Source organism: Pleurodeles waltl, chromosome 2_1 (genome assembly GCF_031143425.1).
Source record: "Pleurodeles waltl isolate 20211129_DDA chromosome 2_1, aPleWal1.hap1.20221129, whole genome shotgun sequence".
Taxonomy (NCBI): domain Eukaryota; kingdom Metazoa; phylum Chordata; class Amphibia; order Caudata; family Salamandridae; genus Pleurodeles; species Pleurodeles waltl.
Window position 1 is genome coordinate 272,013,714 of NC_090438.1, and position 19,254 is coordinate 272,032,967.

The 19,254-nt window shown below is 43.6% G+C and overlaps 1 long non-coding RNA gene across 2 annotated transcripts in view; it reads right to left on the bottom strand.

The window, feature by feature from the left end:
* The window catches only part of LOC138263204 (uncharacterized), a 159,206-nt gene that overhangs the window by 40,024 nt on the left and 99,928 nt on the right, over positions 1 to 19,254 (bottom strand). The window contains exon 3 of one of the 2 annotated variants that reach the window (XR_011199285.1): positions 17,557 to 17,627. This is a non-coding gene — a long non-coding RNA (uncharacterized lncRNA). Of the gene's footprint in view, positions 1 to 17,542; positions 17,628 to 19,254 lie in introns of both variants that reach the window. The other variant, XR_011199284.1, reaches the window with a different exon arrangement.

The window sequence follows — 19,254 nt, forward strand, 5'->3', positions numbered from 1 at the left end:
CATTTGTTTCTCAATAAAGGCTCAATGTGGCTCAAAATAATGATTTTAGTTATGGTTCAAGTATCCTCTCTAAAGCTGTTTCCTTATTCTTCATTAAAAAGTAACTTACACATTTGTGTTTCTTTGATGAATTTCTGTTTTTTTATCATATTTAGCCAACATGCTAACGGTGGATGGCTCTCAGCTGTACACATCAGGGGCCCTACCCTCAACCTACCATGAACAGACAAACTCCCACTGCACATGGTTTCCAGTAAGACCCAGCAGCCAAACTCACATGGGCAATCAACCCATTGCAATGCATTGCAGGCCCTGCAGCCAACCCACCATAGATCACGAATCCCAAATGCAACAGCCAAGAGGCTTGTGAAGCTAGGGGTTGGGTTCCTGCCAACCATGCCTTGGACAACCGAAATCTGCAGACATCCAATTCACATTCTGTTTTTGCTTCTGTGGTATTGGACCTCAGGCTTTCCCTCATTGTACCGGGTTGTCATGCAAACTTCCCCAAGGAAATTTGCATGTTACTACAGAATCAATGGGGAGATGTTTGAGCCACGGCCCCTGCGAGTAAAGCAGTGGCTCCCATGAAAGTACTGCAGAACCTCTGGCACTATTACTTTTATTTGGGCTTTGGATGGTCCCTTTGAGTCCCCTGACAAGTGCTAGGGGTCAGGAATGGCCACTCTGCCCCCTACAACCTATGTTTGTATATTTTCAGGGCCTGGGGTGGAACCCACAAGTACTGTATTGGCGGCTGAACCATTTTTCTCTGGGTTGCAGCCAGTCAATAAGAACATTCAGTACCATGGAACCTTAAGAGCCAATAGGTGAAAATATATATTCTAATGCGTAGTTATAATAGGTCATGGTTTCCATACGAAGAGTGTTTTTTTGTTTTGCTAATAACTTTGGTGAAAAGTCTTCATAAAACTTTACAAAAAAGTTCATGCACCTCAGCTCCTTCTTGAAAAGTTTCTGGGTGATTTATCAAGTGGGGTCCAAGAAAACTGAGGGGACCTCGAACATTGATTTCCCATGTTAATTCACACATGAAAAGTCTGCTACAGCTACAGAAAAACAGGTAGAAGGAATTACCCCAAATTTGGCAAAAAGTTAGAACCTTACTTAGAAAGCATGCTTTTTGTGTTTTGGTGCAAATCCATTCAGCCATTTTGGAGAAATTTGTGTGTTGGGAGGTGTTTGTGAACTATTAAGGTATAAAAAAAATGAAGTATATCAAGTATATATCAGTCACAAGCGGCTGTAATATTAAAAAATGGGTCTTCTGATTGGCCCAGGGAGCTTTTTCTTTATTTGGCCTTATCGGTTTAAGAAGGACCAGGACCATTCACATAGTACTAAATAATTGGATTAGCTGCCGCAGCAAGAATAGAATGCTGCAGCCACTATTATAGACCTCAATCCTTGACTCCTAAATTTTGTATGTCAAAAACCCATAAGGACGAAGGATGGGCACACGCTAGCTCCTCCCAGGACCATTTGGGAGGTTCTCAAAGGGAGTGCCCTTCAATCAAAAACATTTAATAAAATTAATCCGGCAGCAAAAAATATGTTACCAGCTGTTTGATACCTTGGTACCCAGAGATGCCCCTTAGAGTACAATCACACTGGCGCTGAGATTGTGGTACTATAAATCCTTTTAAAGAAACAAATATTTCTGGCTCAGTGAGGGACCAAGAAAAAAGACAACAGAGGGAAGGTGGGATGGACTGGGGCAGCACATGAGCAATGAAGGATGGGTGGAAGAGGTAGGGGCAGCACAACACACCACAGAGGGCAGGAACAGCACATGGACCGTAGAGAGCAACTAGGAGGGTCAGGCTCAGCTAGATGAGAACATAGAGCAGGCAGAAGTGTAGAGACAGCACAACATACCACAGAGGGCAGATGGGATGGGCAGCCACAGCTCAATGGACCATGGGGAGCTGGTGGGAGGGGCACAGGCAGGGGTATGAGAACTCATCACAGAGGGCAGGCAAGAGGGTCAGGGGCAGCACATAGGCCACTGAGGACAGCTAGGAGGGAGAGGGGCAGTACAGACAATGGAGAGCAGATGTGTAGGGTGGAATCAAAAAGTTGACCACATGGGGCACGCAGGAGAAGCTATGGCAATAGAACGGACCAGAGAGGGCAGGCAGATGGGGCCATCAATAATGGAGAGTGGATAGAAATGGCTAGTATAACATACCACAGAGTGCAGACAGGAGGGGCGGGAGCAGCACAAGATCCAAAGAGATCATGTAGGAGGGGCAGGGGCGGCAAGCTGACCCTGAGGGGCAGTCAGGAGAGGCCAGGGACAACACACAGACAACAGAGAGCTGACGGTAGGGGCAGGGGAAGCAAGATGAGCATAGAGATCAGGTGGGAGAGGACAGAGCAACAAGCTGCCCAAAGCTGGCAGGAAGGCGAGAGCAGAGTCAGCAAAGGTGAACACAGAGCACTGGTGGGAGGAGACATGAGTAGTACATGAACAACAAAGGGCAGGTAGAAAGGGCAGAGGCAGCAAGATGACCATGGAGGGCAGGAAGGAGGGCCAAGGGCAGCACACAGACAGTGGATGGAAGGTGGGAGGGGACAGGTGCATCACATGGACAACAGAGGGCAGCCAGGAGGGGCAAAGGTAATACGCTAATCATGCAGGGTAAACAAGAGGAACCGGGGCATCAAAAGTATAACAGAGAACAGGGGAAGGGTAGAGCAACAAGTTAACCACAGAGGGTAAGTAGTCAGCAAGCTGTCCACTAATGGGAAAAAGGAAGGTCAGGGGCAGCTAGTGGATCATGGAGGGCGGTAGTGAGGGGCAGCACACAGATAAGGGCTAAAATGAGGGCTTTAGGTGGATTTGCTTATTTGTATACCAACCAAGACATTAAAATACCCATGATGCCAATAGACAACTGGTCAGATGACAACCCTAGCACAAATGGACTACAGAGGTAAGGCAGGAGAGACAGGGACAACAAGTGGGCAACAGAGGGTAGACAGAAAGTTCAGGGGCAGAAAGCTGAAAATGGAGGGTAGATGGGAGGAGATAGGTAATAAGAAATGGTATTATTTGATTATTAATTAAAACCCTTCAATTTATTTATAAATCCACTGCTTTCAATATATCACAAAAAGCACAACTGCCAGGAATGTACTGAGAAAAGTCATAGATCTACTGACAAGAGAAGATCCTGGAGTTCTACCTTGAAGCAGTTCTTGATGATACGATGCCAGTAGACACTGTGGCCAACCAGCACTCTGCAGGATATAGGCCATGTGCAGTGGCAGTTCGTCACTTGCAGTGGGTTCTACATAAAGCCAAAGTTTGGCCTCACACCACTTAAGGCCATGCACAGTGTTGGGTTGTAAGCGTGTGGCAGGAATGGACCATGTGTCCAGTTCCCTCCCCCCTCCATTGTGCGCAGCTGAATGCAGTGCGCAATGAGTGTGTTGACTGAATATGATCAAAAAACCCTCTAAAATACACTGAAAAAATCAAATGTTAAAGACATGTTGTAGATAGGCATGGTAATATGCCTTTTCCGTTCATTAGAAAAAAAAGGAAATGGATTGAAAAAAAACAAAGGTTAAAGTGAAGTTATAGTTAAATATTTTAAAAAGATCTTAGGTGATGTTAAATATACCCTAGTAACTGGCTGACAAAAGAAAGGTTCAAGTATTGTTATTGTAAGGCGCTGTAATGAGTTAAAAACAAATGTATAAAAACTACAAATCAGGGACATTCGCCACTTATAATTCAATGAGCTAATTGTAACTTCCACCCTCCCGCCAAGCAATGCTTAGGATCTCACATAGTAAATCAGTTTTGATATGTTAAATGAAATTCTTGATAACAATACCCTATATTTAACGGTATCAAATTATTTTGAAAGAGTCACAAGAACAAGTAGGTATACGAGACTCCAGGTTGCATGATGTTAATATTATGCACTATATAACAAGAAGCATATTTATGCGAGAAAAGTAAATGAATCTCAACTGAATCATGTTGATATAAGATCATAGGATTTAACTATGGACTTTTGTTGACTTTCCACAAAGGTTTCCAGGATTCACAGTGGAAGTAAAAGTTTGGAATGGAGCTAACACAGAGACAGTAACTTTAACCAGATTTACATTGTGGAGGTATGCTTCAGGAGCACTGGGCAATGTATTGCACCAACTGTAGGTGTGGTAAGCGTTATAGTGGGCTTGAGCTTAAAACGATGATATAAATGAAGGTTATGAAATTAAATCCATTGAGGCACAGAACATGGAATAATGATGAGTATTTCTTTTTAGAAATGTACGCCTATAATCACCATATTTTTTAAACGACTCGCATATCAGTGTGGTGATCTGTTCCTGTTATTAAAATGCATCAGCCTTTTCCCTCAGATCCATGCATGCACATGGAAAGATGAGAGTGCAGGTTTACTCACACCTAAAAGTAGGTAGAGCAGGCTTGCCCTGCTTCTTAGAAGCACTGGGGAGATTGATGGCAATGCAACACTAGTGTAATTGTCCAAAGGGTCGGACTGGCAGGAAACTTTGTATATGACAGCCAGACAGGAATTGGAGAAAATATGGTACATTTTCTATCATTGTCAGCTCTGGAGGTGGCATTCATCCTGTACACAGTATGTTTTTCATTGACCCATAACTAATGACATTTCAGGTCTGACCTTGATCGCCTCTTCAGTCGCACAGGTTATGAGGTTTGTGATCATTGATGCTGCCAAATTCACATGGTATTAACCAAAATGTCTATTAATGGGAATAAATTAACAAAGAGGGCATCCTTGTTTACCCCATCAGGTCTGTGGGATAGGGTCTCTCCCTTGTCCTGGGAGCACCAAAAGTATCTTAAGGAAGCATTATATTTGTAGTTTAGATGGTGTCTTCTTTTAAAGGGTCCCCCCACAAAATTAGGCAAAAAGACAAATACAGGGGCAAAGGAAATGGGAGGGATGGAAGTGATGGTTCAGTCAGCTGGGGACAGTACCTTTATTCACAAATTGTACTTGTGAAGAATATACTCATAGAAGAACAATTTCAAAGGTATGAAAACCTTTTCTCAAGATATCCAAAGAGTGGCTATTACTTTTTTTTGTGTTGTAATTTTTTATTATTGGTAATAACACGGATTGATACATTGTTGAAGAGAGAGGGATTATGATCCCCATACATTGTGGAAGCCCTACAAACTGCGTCTCATGTGTAACAGGGTAGACTAAATATGTTCAACAGCAATCACAAACAATTATCAAAAGACAGTGGCAATTGGAAGGATGAATAGTAGGGGACAGGTAATGGCAGGGAGGGGGGATAGAGGCGTAGGCCGCGAGGTACTATGCTACCGAAGATAACATTGTGTACCAGGTTAAGCTGCGTTCTGGGATGCGCTTGCCTCTATAAGACCCCTGTGCGTGGCATCCCCTTGCGCTTAAGGTCAGTGTATCTGGGGTGTCTGCAATGCACCCATGGGCAGTGTGGAGGCAAGGAGCCATCATTCGGTATTGCAGCTGTGTTTCACAGAGTCCCATGGTTAAAGGTATGGTTTGCAGAGGGGAAAGGGAATCTGGGGTTGTTTGTCAACTGCAAAGGGCATCTGAGAAATCCGTGTTTGATTGTACCGGTTAGGCGGTGCTCTGAAGAGGGGGGGTGAAAAGCCGGTAATAGGCCTGGACGAGGGAGGGCAGGTAAGTCACGGAGCAGTTAATGCGAGTGATATGGGAGGGTGGGGACCTGCGTGGGAGGAACTGTCCCCAGACCATGAACTATATTGTGAGATAATCTAATGGATAATGAAGTAGTGCTGTAGCTCTGCGTCACCACTGGAGAGATACTTACTAAGATCTTCGCGGTGTTAAGTGAGTCAGCCCTTCTTGGCGGGAGAGGGGTGTTGGAAGTGGAAAAGGAAAGAGGGGGGATAGATGAGGTAGAAACAGGGAGAAGAGGGGGACTGGTGTCAGAGAGACAGGAGGGGACATAATGGGGGGCGATGGGGAGGACCTATGTGGCTGGTGACGGGGTCTCCAGAGTGTCAGCCCTAATTAACTCCACCTTCTGGGCGAAGAGGGGGGAGGGGAGATGTGTCAGGGAGGGGTGCGGGATATGCATGGTGGTAGCACAGATATAAGAAAAAGGTGTGCGAAGGAGGGGGAGGGGGATGGAAGATGATGAGGCGGGTTCCAAAGAGACAGGCATGTGGGGGAAGGGGGACGCATAATAAGAGAAGCTAGCGGCGGGCAAGATGTGGCAGATCTTACACAAGGAAGGGGGGCCATATCTGAGTAAATAGGGCAGCCTGGTCCTGTAGGTTATAGATGACTTCTTGTGTGCAGCTATGCGATTCATTGCCACTACCCATTCCTCCGGGGTTTGGGGGGCTACCGCTCTCCAGTGTCGGAGGATACATATTTTCGCAGTTGCTAGTACTGTATGTAACAGTCTTTGTTGCGGTCGTGACAGGGCCGGTAGAGAGTCCATGTCATGCAGTATGATAAGAGAGGAGGATAGCGGGGTTGGGAGCGATATGAAGTCAGCCAGGTCTCGTTTCACAGCAGCCCATAAAGGCTGGACCGACGGACAACCACTTAGGATATGAAGCAGATCGCAGTGTATCTCCGTGCAGCGTCAGCATTTCGCATGCAGAAGAAGGCCAGTCCTCTGCAACTTCACCGGGGTCCAGTACCAGTCATGGATTATCTTGAAGAGACAACATTTTAAGCGACCTTTGCACGTGCCCCTGTCCAGCACGTCCACGATATCTATCCACTCTTCAGAGTCAAAGGTCCGCTGTAGGCCGGTCTGCCATTGTAGGCGTAGTTTGTCCAGGAGAGGTTGCGAGTATAGGTGACGTGTGATTACCTCATATAGGCCTGCCATTACACCTTCGTGTTTCCCCACGTCACCACAGGCGAGGTTTGTAGTCACCATTGGACAATGTTAGCATGCTGGTGTATACAGTGTTTGAGTTGCAGCTATCTCCGTTCCTGTTGTGGATGGATGTGGAATTCCTCCTGCAGCCTGGCGAAGGGTTTGAGCTTGTCGTCCTCTAGGATCTGGGCCAAATGGGTAATGCGGGCCCCCCTCCACTGTGGCCAGTTAAGAGCCGTTCCACCTATCCGCAGGCTGTCAGTGTTCCATATGGGGGCATGGGCATGTAGGAAGGGGTGTATCATGAGCAGGCGGTGAGCTCTCTGCCATGCCGTACGTGTTGCCTTCAGAATCGGGTTTGTTTCACTAGGGGATGTGGGATTTTTGCAATATAGCCCATCGAGGCCTCCACTATGGGAAAGCAGAATTTTCTCCACAGATACCCATTGTGGTGACTCAGGTGGTCCAGGCAGTGCAGCAGCCAGTGGCAACAGGTGTAGGGCTATAGTGTAATGCTCCACCGGGGAGAGCCCCATTCTCCAGTGGAATCGCCGTGCCATCAGTTTGGCTGACCCCAGTCGTGGGAGTGCAGAGCCCCACACAAAATCTCTAATTGCTGCATCAACCGGTCTCAATGTTGAGAGAGGTATTTGAAGGAGTAGGAGGCCCAAAACATAGGTGAAGCGAGGTACCGTGACCATTCTAACTGCCTATATCTTGCCCCACATGAAGAGGCCTAGATGAGTCCATTTCTTGAAGTCGAGCCTCATGCGCCTAATGAGGGGGTCTAGGTTGTCTGTCACCATATGCTGTAGACCTCGGTTAACTAGTACGCCTAGATATTTGAGGTGTTTCGGAGTCCCTCGAAATGGGAAGCCCAGTAGCGTGGATTTTGTGGTCATCTGTGAGAGGGGGAGGGCCTCGCTTTTGTACCAGTTCACCAAGTATCCAGAGATCCGCCAATGACCTCCAACAGGGTGGGCAGGGAACGCTCCAGGTCGGTTAAGGTTAAAAGGACGTCGCCAGCGTATAAGTAGATTTTAGAGGTTCCTCCCGGCAGAGGGATACCTGCTATTGATGGAGAGTCGCGTATAGCGGCCACCAGCGCCTCCATTGTCAGCAGGAACAACAGGGGCGATAGGGGACATCCTTACCGCGTCCCTTAGCAAATGGGAAAGAGGTCCGAGAGGAATCCCCCGCAGTTAACCAGCGCTGTAGGGCGTTCATAGAGCAGGCGAACTTTGGAGATGATCCCCCAAGCCAAATTTTGCCAACGTCGCAAATAGGTACGGCCACTCTATACGATCAAATGCCTTCTTGGCATCCAAGGATAGTGCTAATGTGGCCTCCAGTGCATTCCTAGCCTCCCAAATGGTATGGCAGAGGGTACGAAGGTGGTTTCTGGAGGTTCGGCCTGGGGCAAATCCCATTTGGGTCTGATGTATTAAAGCTGGTATGACTTTACGCTGGCGATTCGCTAGGACTCTGGCCAGTATCTTAATGTCGCCATTCAGGAGGGAAATAGGTCGGTAGCTACTGCAGAGCAGGGGGTCCCATCCTGGCTTCGGTATGAAAGCTATCATGGTACTGTTGGAAATCTCACCCAGAGAGCCCGTCTGACATGCCTTGTTCAGCACTCTGTGTAGGACATCTAGCATCTCCTCCCCTGCCCATTTATAGAATTCTGCAGGGAATCCATCTTCTCTGGGTGAGTTGTGGTAGGGGAGATCAGAGATGACCTGCATAATTTCCTGCCGGGGAATGTCCCCCTCCAAGAGGTAGCAGCCCTCATCAGAGAGCGAGGGTAAGGCAATGTTGATGAGAAAGGCCTCGATCTGGACTGGGGTGGACTGCGATTCTGGGGTGTAGAGGTGCTGGTAAAAGGTCGCAAATTCGTTGACTATCTCCTGTGGGTGCGTGAGTGTCTCTCCTGTGCAGGCTTTGATGGCCGATATAGCTAGGGTCGCCATTCTCTGACAGAGTTGTGCTGCTAACAGGTGGCAAGCCTTCTCACCCTGTTCGTAGTGTTGTCCGTGCAAGTGTTGCAGCGGTTATTTAGCCTGGGAAGTGTGTAGCTCATTTAAGGCAATACAGGTGTGCTCCAATCGTCTACGGGTGGGGAGGGAGGGTTGGTCCGTATATTGTTGCGTTAGGCGCCTGATGTCAGTTTTCAGATTGACTTGTTGTGCCTTCCTGTCCTTGTTTGCCAGCATTATGTGTCCACGTATGGTCGCCTTGGCCGCCACCCACATGACCCTCTTGGATTCCACTGAGCTGAGGTTGTCCTGGACATAGGTGGATGCATGAGCTTGTAGTTGTGCCTTCCCACACAGGGATCGATAACGTTGGACAGTAAATCGCCATGGTTTGCGAGCCGGGGACACCAGGCCCAGCTGGACAGCTAAGTGGATTGGGGAGTGATCCGACAGACCCCCTTTTAATATGCAAGCTTTCTGGGTGTGCGCCACTATGCTGTGTGAGATGAGAAAATAGTCCAAACAGGATTGAGTGTCGTGTGCTGGTGACAAAAAAATATGTTCCCTGTCAGCCGGGTGCGTCAGCCTCCAGGGGTCTACCAGACCATTGTCCTGCATTATATCGGACTGTAGGGCCCTGCCACTGTTGTTAGTTATGTCCAGAGGCCCAGTCCTGTCCAATACCACGTCTCTAGTCAGGTTCCAGTCTCCCCCAATTACACATCAAGTGGCCCCAATTTCCATCAGAAGGCGGGTGATGCGCAGGAAGAACTGGCGTTTTGAACCGATTGGGGCATAGATGGAGCCCACACATATTGAAGAGCCTCCTAGTTTTATTTTGGCAAACACGTATCACCCCTCCGGGTCAACCCATGATTTGGTGACGGTGAGAGGTATACTCTTTCCTATCGGAATTGCAATACCACATTTTTGTGGGGCGCTACCCCCTAGTTCCTGCGAGGAGGGGCTGCAACTAAATAACGGTGTTCCCACCCAGTCCCGATGCAGCTTGTCGGATTCGGCCCTGTCAAGGTGTGTCTCTTGAAGAACTGCTACATCTGTCCGTTTAGAGTTGAGATATGAGAGTATTTTCTTCCATTTAATGATGTGGGTTAGGCCACTGACATTGCAGGATATAACCCGGGAGAGCAAGCCTCGAGGGGGACCAAGAAGTGCAGGTGAGGGTGGGTACTACTATAAGGTGATTGAGTTTCTAAAATAAAAGGTGTCGCCGAAAGTCACTGACTGGCAGAAAATGTATCGAATGGCACAAGAAGGCAAAGAGTCGATACATGCCTACTATGAGAGGTTGTTAAAGACATTTAAACACTTAAGTGGCACAGAGGTCATAGAACCAAAAGACATGAATCACCTTGTGTTCAGGTTCGTTGAAGGACTGAGGCCAGAGATTAGCCAGATGATTAAGAATCATTTGATTTGTTGGCAAGCGAAACTGATTGATGAAGTGTTGCAGTATGCAAAATACTGTAGCAATGAGATTGAATTGAAACAGAGAAAGCTGAAAGAGAAGGTGATGGTGATGCAAATTAAGGCAGCTCAGGCAGGGATGCAGGGAAATGGAGTACAGCAGATGGTACAGCAGCAACCTCAAGGGAACTGAATGTTCCAACTGCAAACAAGAGGCAGAGGTTGGGAGGTTTTGTGAACCATGGTCCAGACTTGAAAACTGTTGTGGTTCAAAATGATGTGCAAGGAATGAAAAAGATGTCACCATGCCATGCGTGCGGGGGCGTGGGACACTGGAAGCGGGAGTGCCCAATGATGGTGCAGGATGGTGTTGTTCAACAAAGCAATGATGTCGGTACATTTCAAAATGTGAGAGATCCAAGAATGAGGGGTCCAAGTCCGAACTTCCAGAATAATATGGTTCAGATGCAGGGTCTCCAGCCTATGCAAAAAATGCAAATGCCACGCGTTCAACCAGCACAGTTGCAGCAAATACAACAGCAGATTCCCATGGTACCTAGACAGCAAATGCAGTTGCCTTTAGCTCCGATGGGACAGCAACAGGTGATGCTTCCTCAACAGATCATAGGCCAAACAATGAGTAAAAATAATACAGTACAACAGTTCCCATTGCGTGGTGAGAATGGAATAAACGATGGTGTAGGGTTGGGTTGTGTTAAAGGCTAATGAGGGGGTTTTTGAGTTCAGGGAAGGGTAGGGTCAAGGGGTAGTAAGGGTTTTCAGGCTTCAGGAAGGGCAGTGTTAAGGGGTCATAAACAATTTTAGTGTTAGGGATGGCGTTAAGGCATAGTAAATGGTTTATAGCTTTAGGGGAAGAGTAGCGTAAAAGGTAGTAAGGCATCTTTTTGGTTCAAGAAAAGATATAGTTATGGGTAGTTAAACTATGTTTTTAATTACATATTCATATATATATTATTGTATACAGGTGTGTGTATATATATCATACAAATATATATACATAACTCATGCCCTAAGGTAACTAGAGCACGCACCGCCACCATTTTCATCAAATTTGTAGGATAATTAGCAGTGCATGGCAAGGACACCAGTTATAGTTACTTAAGGTAACTCTAACTGCTGAATTTTTATGGTTTTGTACATTTGAAATGTGATCCTAACTATAACACACCTCTAAACTTTCTATGTTTTTTTTTTTAATTCTATTTCCTAACTATAATGTCCCTGTAACCTTTGGTTTGTTTCAGTGAATTCCTATGGTTTTATTAATGTGTAGACTGCCACGCACAGCCTTCGGCAGTGTGCGGCTGTGAGGCCCTTTAAGCATCCAAACTTAAACCATGCATGGCCTTCACCCGTACACAGGGTAGGTTACCCGCAAGACCTGGCCTGCAGCCAACTCCCCCTAGCCACTCAACTCCATACTGTACACAAGCCTTTGGCTGTGTGTGCGGCAATTGTCCACGGCCTCTCTGGGTGTGTGAATAGATGTGAGAGGGAGTATCTGGGGGTAAGAGGAGTGGCTGTCATATTGTTTGTCTGGTTGTGAGAGTGCATACATCATTTGTTTAGGGGTGCATCAGTATGTTACTTGGGTCTGAGAGTGTGTGCATGAGGGTGTGAGTTGGTCTGTGAGTGGGTGCATAAGTGTCTCAGTGGCTGTATGAGTGGCAGAAAGAGATTGAAAGAGAGAGAAAGAAAGACAGTGAGAGAGAGGCAAATAGAGACTTTTTTTATGCTTTGATGTATGACATACTTAAAATGACATATTTTTGTTTAATTTAAAAATGAAAATGTGTTTTTCATTTTAAAGAAATAAAATCACCTTTAATTTTTTATTTAAACATTTGTAATTTTAAAAAAAAATGAAGAGGGAAATGAGTCCAGCTGGCCTCGCACCCTCAGTGTTTAGTGTGAAAGTCAGACCTCTTTTTCCCTCCCTTTAAGGACTATTTAGGACTATGGAGGAGCCCTCTAGGGCTCTCCGATGGTCTATGTATGTATTTTTTTCAAATATTTCAAAAGAAGCCCTTTACAGGCTATCTGAGACTACAGGGAGCCTCAAGGGCCCCCATGGTCCCTACGTTTTTATTTATTTTAATTTTATTTTTTGTTCTCATAAAAAGCCCTTTATGGTCTACCTGGCACTGCGGGGGGCCTTAAGGCTTCCACCACAGTGCTAATGCTTCAGCAAGCAAGGAGCTGCTTTAAGCAGCAGCTCCCTGCATACTGAAGCATTTCATCTCTGTCCTCTGCACTGCACTCGTGCAGGGAACAGCAATGCAACTTTGAATTTTGGCAGCAGGAACTGCTTTAAAGGTCCCACTGTCAAAAACAAAGTGTTTGCTGTGGCTTGACTGTAGCTGCAGAGCTGCAGCCAAGCCACAGCAAACAGCTATGTCTCGGGGGTGGTACCCCGGGACGTAGCAGGACCTGGACCGGAGGGGTGGCGGTCCCCAGGGCTATCAGTGGATCCATGAGGTGACCAGTGCGGACTCCCTCCAATGTGATGATAGGCCCAGGGGTGGTCATTCCTGGGGCTAATGTGGGGGACAAAGGCCCCCAGCATATATCTATATAGAAGCCCCAGGGAATGGTGGTTCCTGGGTGTTGGGGGTCTCATAGGGACCCCCCCTTTTTTTTAAAGATTTGCCCCAGGCTGGTGGTCTCAAAGAACGTAGAGGCCCCCTCCTGCAAATCATTTCTTTTATATATATATATATATATATATATATATATATATATATATATATATATATATATATATATATATATATATATATATATATATATACACACATATATATGCATATACTTAAGTGTGTGTGTTTTGTGTGTGTGTGACATATACTAGGTATTCCCTTGTGTGGGACAAAGCTATACCTTTGTGGGGAGTTATAATAAGAGCAAAACATGTGTCTGGGGTTGCTTTTGTTCATTCCAGGTTGGCTTGTATGATAAATTTCCAATTCAAAGCTATGATACACTGCCACAAGTGGTAAAAGACTTTTGTTGTTTTTTAGCTCTGCATGGATGGCACTAGCTAATCCTAAGCTTAAAGATTTTGCTGTAAAAGTGGCAAAATACCTTGTCACTTTTAGCTTAGTGTGGATGGAACTGTACAAATCCTATGCTTAAAGACTTTGCTAGAAAAATGGACATTGGAGGTGAGAAGATTCAGATTGTTGTGGTGCTGTAGGGTGTTCCATAGAAAGGAACTGCTCTTTTTTCCTGAAATGATAAAGATATATAGATATATATGTTTGCACACATAGGGACAGATATATCTTTATGCATATCTCTATCCATCTATCTATCTATCTATCTATCTATCTATCTATCTATCTATCTATCTATATATACATGTGTGTGTGTGTGTTTTTTCTTTTTTAGGGGGAACCCCCTTTTTTTTAAATTCATTACCTCCGTTTACCTCTACCCACTTCCTAAACTCTTAAATCACACGTAACTCCCTTTACCTGTACTCACCTTTAAACTCAAAACTTATCCTTACCTCCCTTTACCTCTGTTGTGTTGTAGGGTAATCCATAGAAAGGAGCTGCCCTCCACCTAACCTTGGGAACTACCCAGACTTCCCTGCTTTCTTGTTTGCATAATTTATGCAGAACTCCAACCCTGAAACAATAAAGATATATACATATGTGTGTGTGCACACATATATACTGATTGATATACATATATATGCATGCTTTGTGTCTTTTTGTTAAAGGAGGAACTCCTTTTTTGTATTTCTTACCTCCCTTTACCTCTACCCACTTCCTAAACCCTAAAATCCCCCTTACCTCCCTTTCCTTGTACCCACCTCTAAATAAAAAATAAATTCTTACCTCCTTTTACCTATATTCACCTTTAAACCCTAAAATCATCCTTACCTCCCTTTACCTCTACATGCACATAAAACATTATGCTATTTACAAAAATACTCACCTGCATGATGAAGTAATGTGTGACAAATGTACAAATACTTACCTGCATTTTAAATGGAAGCATGTATTGGATGTGTGTATGGTTCAATGCAAGCAATATTCATTCAAACATGGCTTGTGTTCATTTTGATATATGCTTTACTCATTTCAAAGCATGCTACATTTATCTCACATAGTTTCATTTTTATTTCAAAAAGTGGTCTATTCATTTGATTAAATGTCATATTAATTTTGATGAGGGCCATATTAATTTTACCAGGTGTCATACTCATTTCAAAGTGGTTCGTATTCATGTAAATATGTGTCATATTCCATTCAATGAATGACATATTCCTTTCAATGGATGTCATATTCACCTGTACACTTGTCATAATATTTTTCACATGGGTCATATCCTTTTTGGCATAGGTCATATTCATTTCAATATATACAATATTCATTTTAATGTGTATCATATTAATTTCAAAGCATAACATATTCAGTTCAACTTTAACTTTAGCATTGGTCATATTTATTTGAAGGCATGTTGAATTAATTTCAATTGGGCTCCTATTCATTTCAATGCATCGCATATTCTTCCTAACATGTGTCATATTCCTTTCAATGGATGTCTCATTCATAATAACACTGAATTTTAATATGAATCATATACATTGCAACATGTATCATAGTCATGCCAATGTCTATCAAATTGCTTTCAATGCAAACCGTATTCATTTTGGCAAATGCCATGTTTATTTTAACGTTACTCTCATTCATTTTAGAACATGTTCAATTCAGTTCAATGAAGCTCATATTCATTTCAATCCTTGCCATATTCATTTATTCATTTGTTATATTGCTTTCAACCAATGGTATATTTATTTAAATGGATGTCATATTCATATTGCCATTTGTCATATTAATTTTAAGATGCAACTTTACATTTTAAAATATATCATATTCATTTGAATATGTATCATATTAACTTCGATGCATGCCATGTTCATTTTGACAAATGTCATGAAAAGTTCAGCTTTCATCTCATTTGAAAGCATGTCCAATTCAATCACTATGAAGCATATACCATCTGCCAGATTTCATATTTGTTTTGGTTCAATTCAGATTCACTCTGCCTGTATCATATTTATTTTGACACATATTACATTTATTCTGGTGTGTGTCATATTCTTTTTCAGGAGGTGCCCTAAATGGGGAGCTGTAATTTATACATGAACAGCTCCCCATAAAATGTGCTCCGGATGATTTGCATACAGAATGATAACACTGACCAACTTCTAAATCTTAATTCATACTTGTTAATATCCATGTAGAAACAGTGTGAGCTGCATTGAACACACCATGGTACATGCTGCATTACTTTTCTTCCTAAATTGGAAAGTGCTATTCTAGTGCTGCAACGTTCATTTACTTGTAACACGAGTTTAGGGTATCACATGACAGTACGTACTGCAGAGGGATATACGATGCTAATATTTCCTAGGAGCTTGTCCAGAAGTTACGATTTTCGGTTCTGTAGATGTTATGCTTGAATTTATCATTTCAATAAGAGCATGTCCTTGATTACACAATTTGTTTACAATATTGTTATGCTTGTTTCCCTGATTTAGCGTGGTTTTCTTTATATCTTTTTGTTTACAGCTAATAGATTTTATACAATGCCAAACTAACCCCAGAGTGAGGGACACATGTCCGGAATGCACTAAGGAGACTGCGAGATTTTGACAAGTTTTGCAGATGCATTCAGAAATGATCATCGTGAAATAAAAGAGGCAAACTTATCATGATACTATGTTGGCTTAACAGCAGAGGAAAAATACATGCATTCAATAAATGTTTTTGCAAAAAATAATCATCGATTTTTGGAATTATTAGAATTTAGCTTTTAGCTGTGCTATAGCAGTGCATCTGAGGAACTAGATTGTTATACAACAGGTGACATCACAGTCTGGCATACTCCTGCACTTAAGAATGGCACTAATTGTAGACTGTCAAAAGATTTATTGTGCGATATTTTATTTTGTGTGGGTTTAACTACAAAAAATATCATGTCATTCACTAATTGTTCATTTATTATATTAAGATCCACAGCAGCAGCCTATGGTATTGAAAGAAATTGATAACTTCAAAACGACATGCAAAGTTATCCTTGACCCTAGCCATGAGATGACTTAGAGCACCAAAGCTGTACACAGTATTTTTCTGTAAAGTTGCCCACAATCTGTTTTTGATAGCATTAGTTCATCAGAAGAATTTAGACGTGTTAAATGTATTCATCATCAACTTAAGTGCAGACTGGAAGCTTGCCAGGGTGAAAATGGGAGTGAGAAATAATGTCCTTTAGGCTGTCCTTTGGGTAATTACCTCCCTGCATTAGGGTTGCCAAGTGCATTTGCAGTCCTCTTGAAGAGTGTCTTTGAGTCCTCTGATTAAAAACATTGTCTACCTCATAAGCAATTCAAATACCAGCCTCCAAGCCAGACAGGAAATCATCAAGGAATGGTATGACCAGAAGGTCACTTTGAATAAGTACTAGGAGGGTCAGGAGATTATGCTTATCAAGACTCTACAATTTTGTTACAATCAGCAATGCAAAATGTTTACTTGGCATTGATGCCACAAACAAACCGCAGAGGCTTCATATTGTGAATTTGCCTCAAATGGTACCACTGACAGTAGTAGCAAGCAGCCTTGCTGTGTGCCTCTGAAAAAGATCAGGAAGCAAAGAAGCCTCTTCATTACGTGTTGTATGAGGCTAAGCAGAATGGCTGAGGAGCAGCAATTTAAGTATCTCTCTCCTGTCAACTGACATCTCAACAGCAGAGAGAATGAAAGTACTTGATGTGCTGCTTCCTGCCAACTGTTAACATTAATCCCCCACACATGACACTGTGCTTAGAGATGGTGGACACACTGTCAGACACATCAAAGACTAACTAGATCTAGGATAAAGTTGAAAAAGCATTAAAAGTAGGATATCTAAAATACTTGACTGAAAGGTTTTAATGTTCTCACAAATCCTCTATGTCAGCCTAACGGTGCTGGTTACAAAACAGCAATCAATTGATCTATGCATCTGAGTGGATTATGGGTGCCTCCAAGTGGTCATTATGATTTGATGTCTACCCTGTTCTCAGAAAATATAAGCAGGTGGGAAAGTTATAGGATGATTGCTTTAACCCTTGTTCCAAAGATAAAACAACATTTTCCATCCTGAAAACTTATTACAGTATTGAGGATTTTGTGTCATCTATTTGATAGTGGCCCACAATTTTAGTTTACCTGGCCATACGTACATCTCAGATGCATCACAGGATAGTAAACTGGACTGGTCACTGTCTGCATGACTTTAACCAACTGATGAAATCTGTGTGTGAGGAAAACAGAGTTGTAGGAGTTAAGCCCATGCAAGCCCTTCATGTTTATATCAATCTCAGAGGCCATGGATTAAATACAATCATGTCCCAGTTCAACAAAAAGAGATGGAAGCACTAGCTGGCTGTAAGAACTGGGTGGCAATCTACAAGGAATGCTTCATCCCTGTTTGTTTGTCAATCCCATCACTGCTCCGATCAATCACATGCCCTTCAGATGACTGATGGCCCTAAAAGGGGATCAAGTTTAGCCCATTAAAAGAACAGGACCCTACTAGGGGTAAGTACCTCCCCATAATAGTCTAATCTGGAAGGCAAGTGTCATAATGTCAAAAGTGTGTGACAATCTGTGCGCTTGAAGTGCTTAACTTAGAGCTTTGTCATTATTAGAACCTACTGGCAACTATTTTGTAGTGTTTAACCAGTGCCCCTGGTTCTAAAGTGTAACATGTTTAATATCTGCTCTGATCGTATCTAGTGACCTCATTAGAGATTGCCAGCGGAGGGGTTACTCCATCACAATAGTGAAGGATATCATGCCTGCCGAAATCTAAATCCCATTGTATCCTATGAGATTTAGATTTGGGCAGATGAGATATCTGTCACTGCTGTGGTGGAGTAACCCCTCTACCGAAATCAAAATCATGCCCTTAATTTGGTGGACCTCACCTGACATTTGATCCCCAAAGGCTCTGAACTATTTGATTTGTGAAGTGAGTAGCCTTGAGTTGAACTGTTTTTTTGTCATAAACTTTCTCAGTTTCTTAATTATCATAACAATGGCACTTCAATGTCCTACTTAAAATGTAGGCACTAGCAAGAAGGAATGAAGGTAGGGCGGGCAACAAAAATGCCTTTGCTAGTGAATCTTCCTTGCATTGGTAAAGGCAGATAGTTTCCTCACCTTTGCCTATCTTTGCTGAGGCTTACATTACCACAGAGGTGGCTCACAAATAGGCTTTTTTGAAGACTAAAGGGTTGCCACTCCTGGAGGAGGGAAAATTAGTTGGAATCGAAAACACTAGTGATGGCAGAGGGTTGCATGTAAGATTATTGTATACAGAAATAGCGTCTGCCATAAATGCCATATTCAAATTGTTCTTAATAAATATATCTTCACATTGTACATACATTTTCTAGTGCTAAATTCAGGCGTAATCAATATTTGAGATACAACATTTATATTATATGAAAGTTGTCAGGTGCTAGCCGGCGCCTACAGGGCCGATCGGGAGATTGTAGTCATTAGGGACTACACCTCCCATGAAGCCCAGCGCGGTAGAGATCGCGTAAAAGTCAGCGCACCCTGGAAAGGGTGTGCGTTATTCTGTGCTAATGAGGCAGGTCGGAGCCTCAACGAAGTCGGAGCGGACGGCGTTCCCCAGGGGGGAAATCATCGGCGGCCGGAAAAGAGGAATGAGATTCATCAGGGCCCCCTCCTGGAATCTGACCTTTTACCGGCAGAAGGAGTTCCTAGCTGCTCCTCCGTTCTAGATCCAAGTACTAAGGAGGTGGTAAGCGGCAAGCTGTGCTACTTGCCGGAGGCTATCGCCTTTCTTTATTTCTGCATTCCTTACGGCCAGGTTGTGAGTGACTGTTATATATTGGAGCACTTTACTT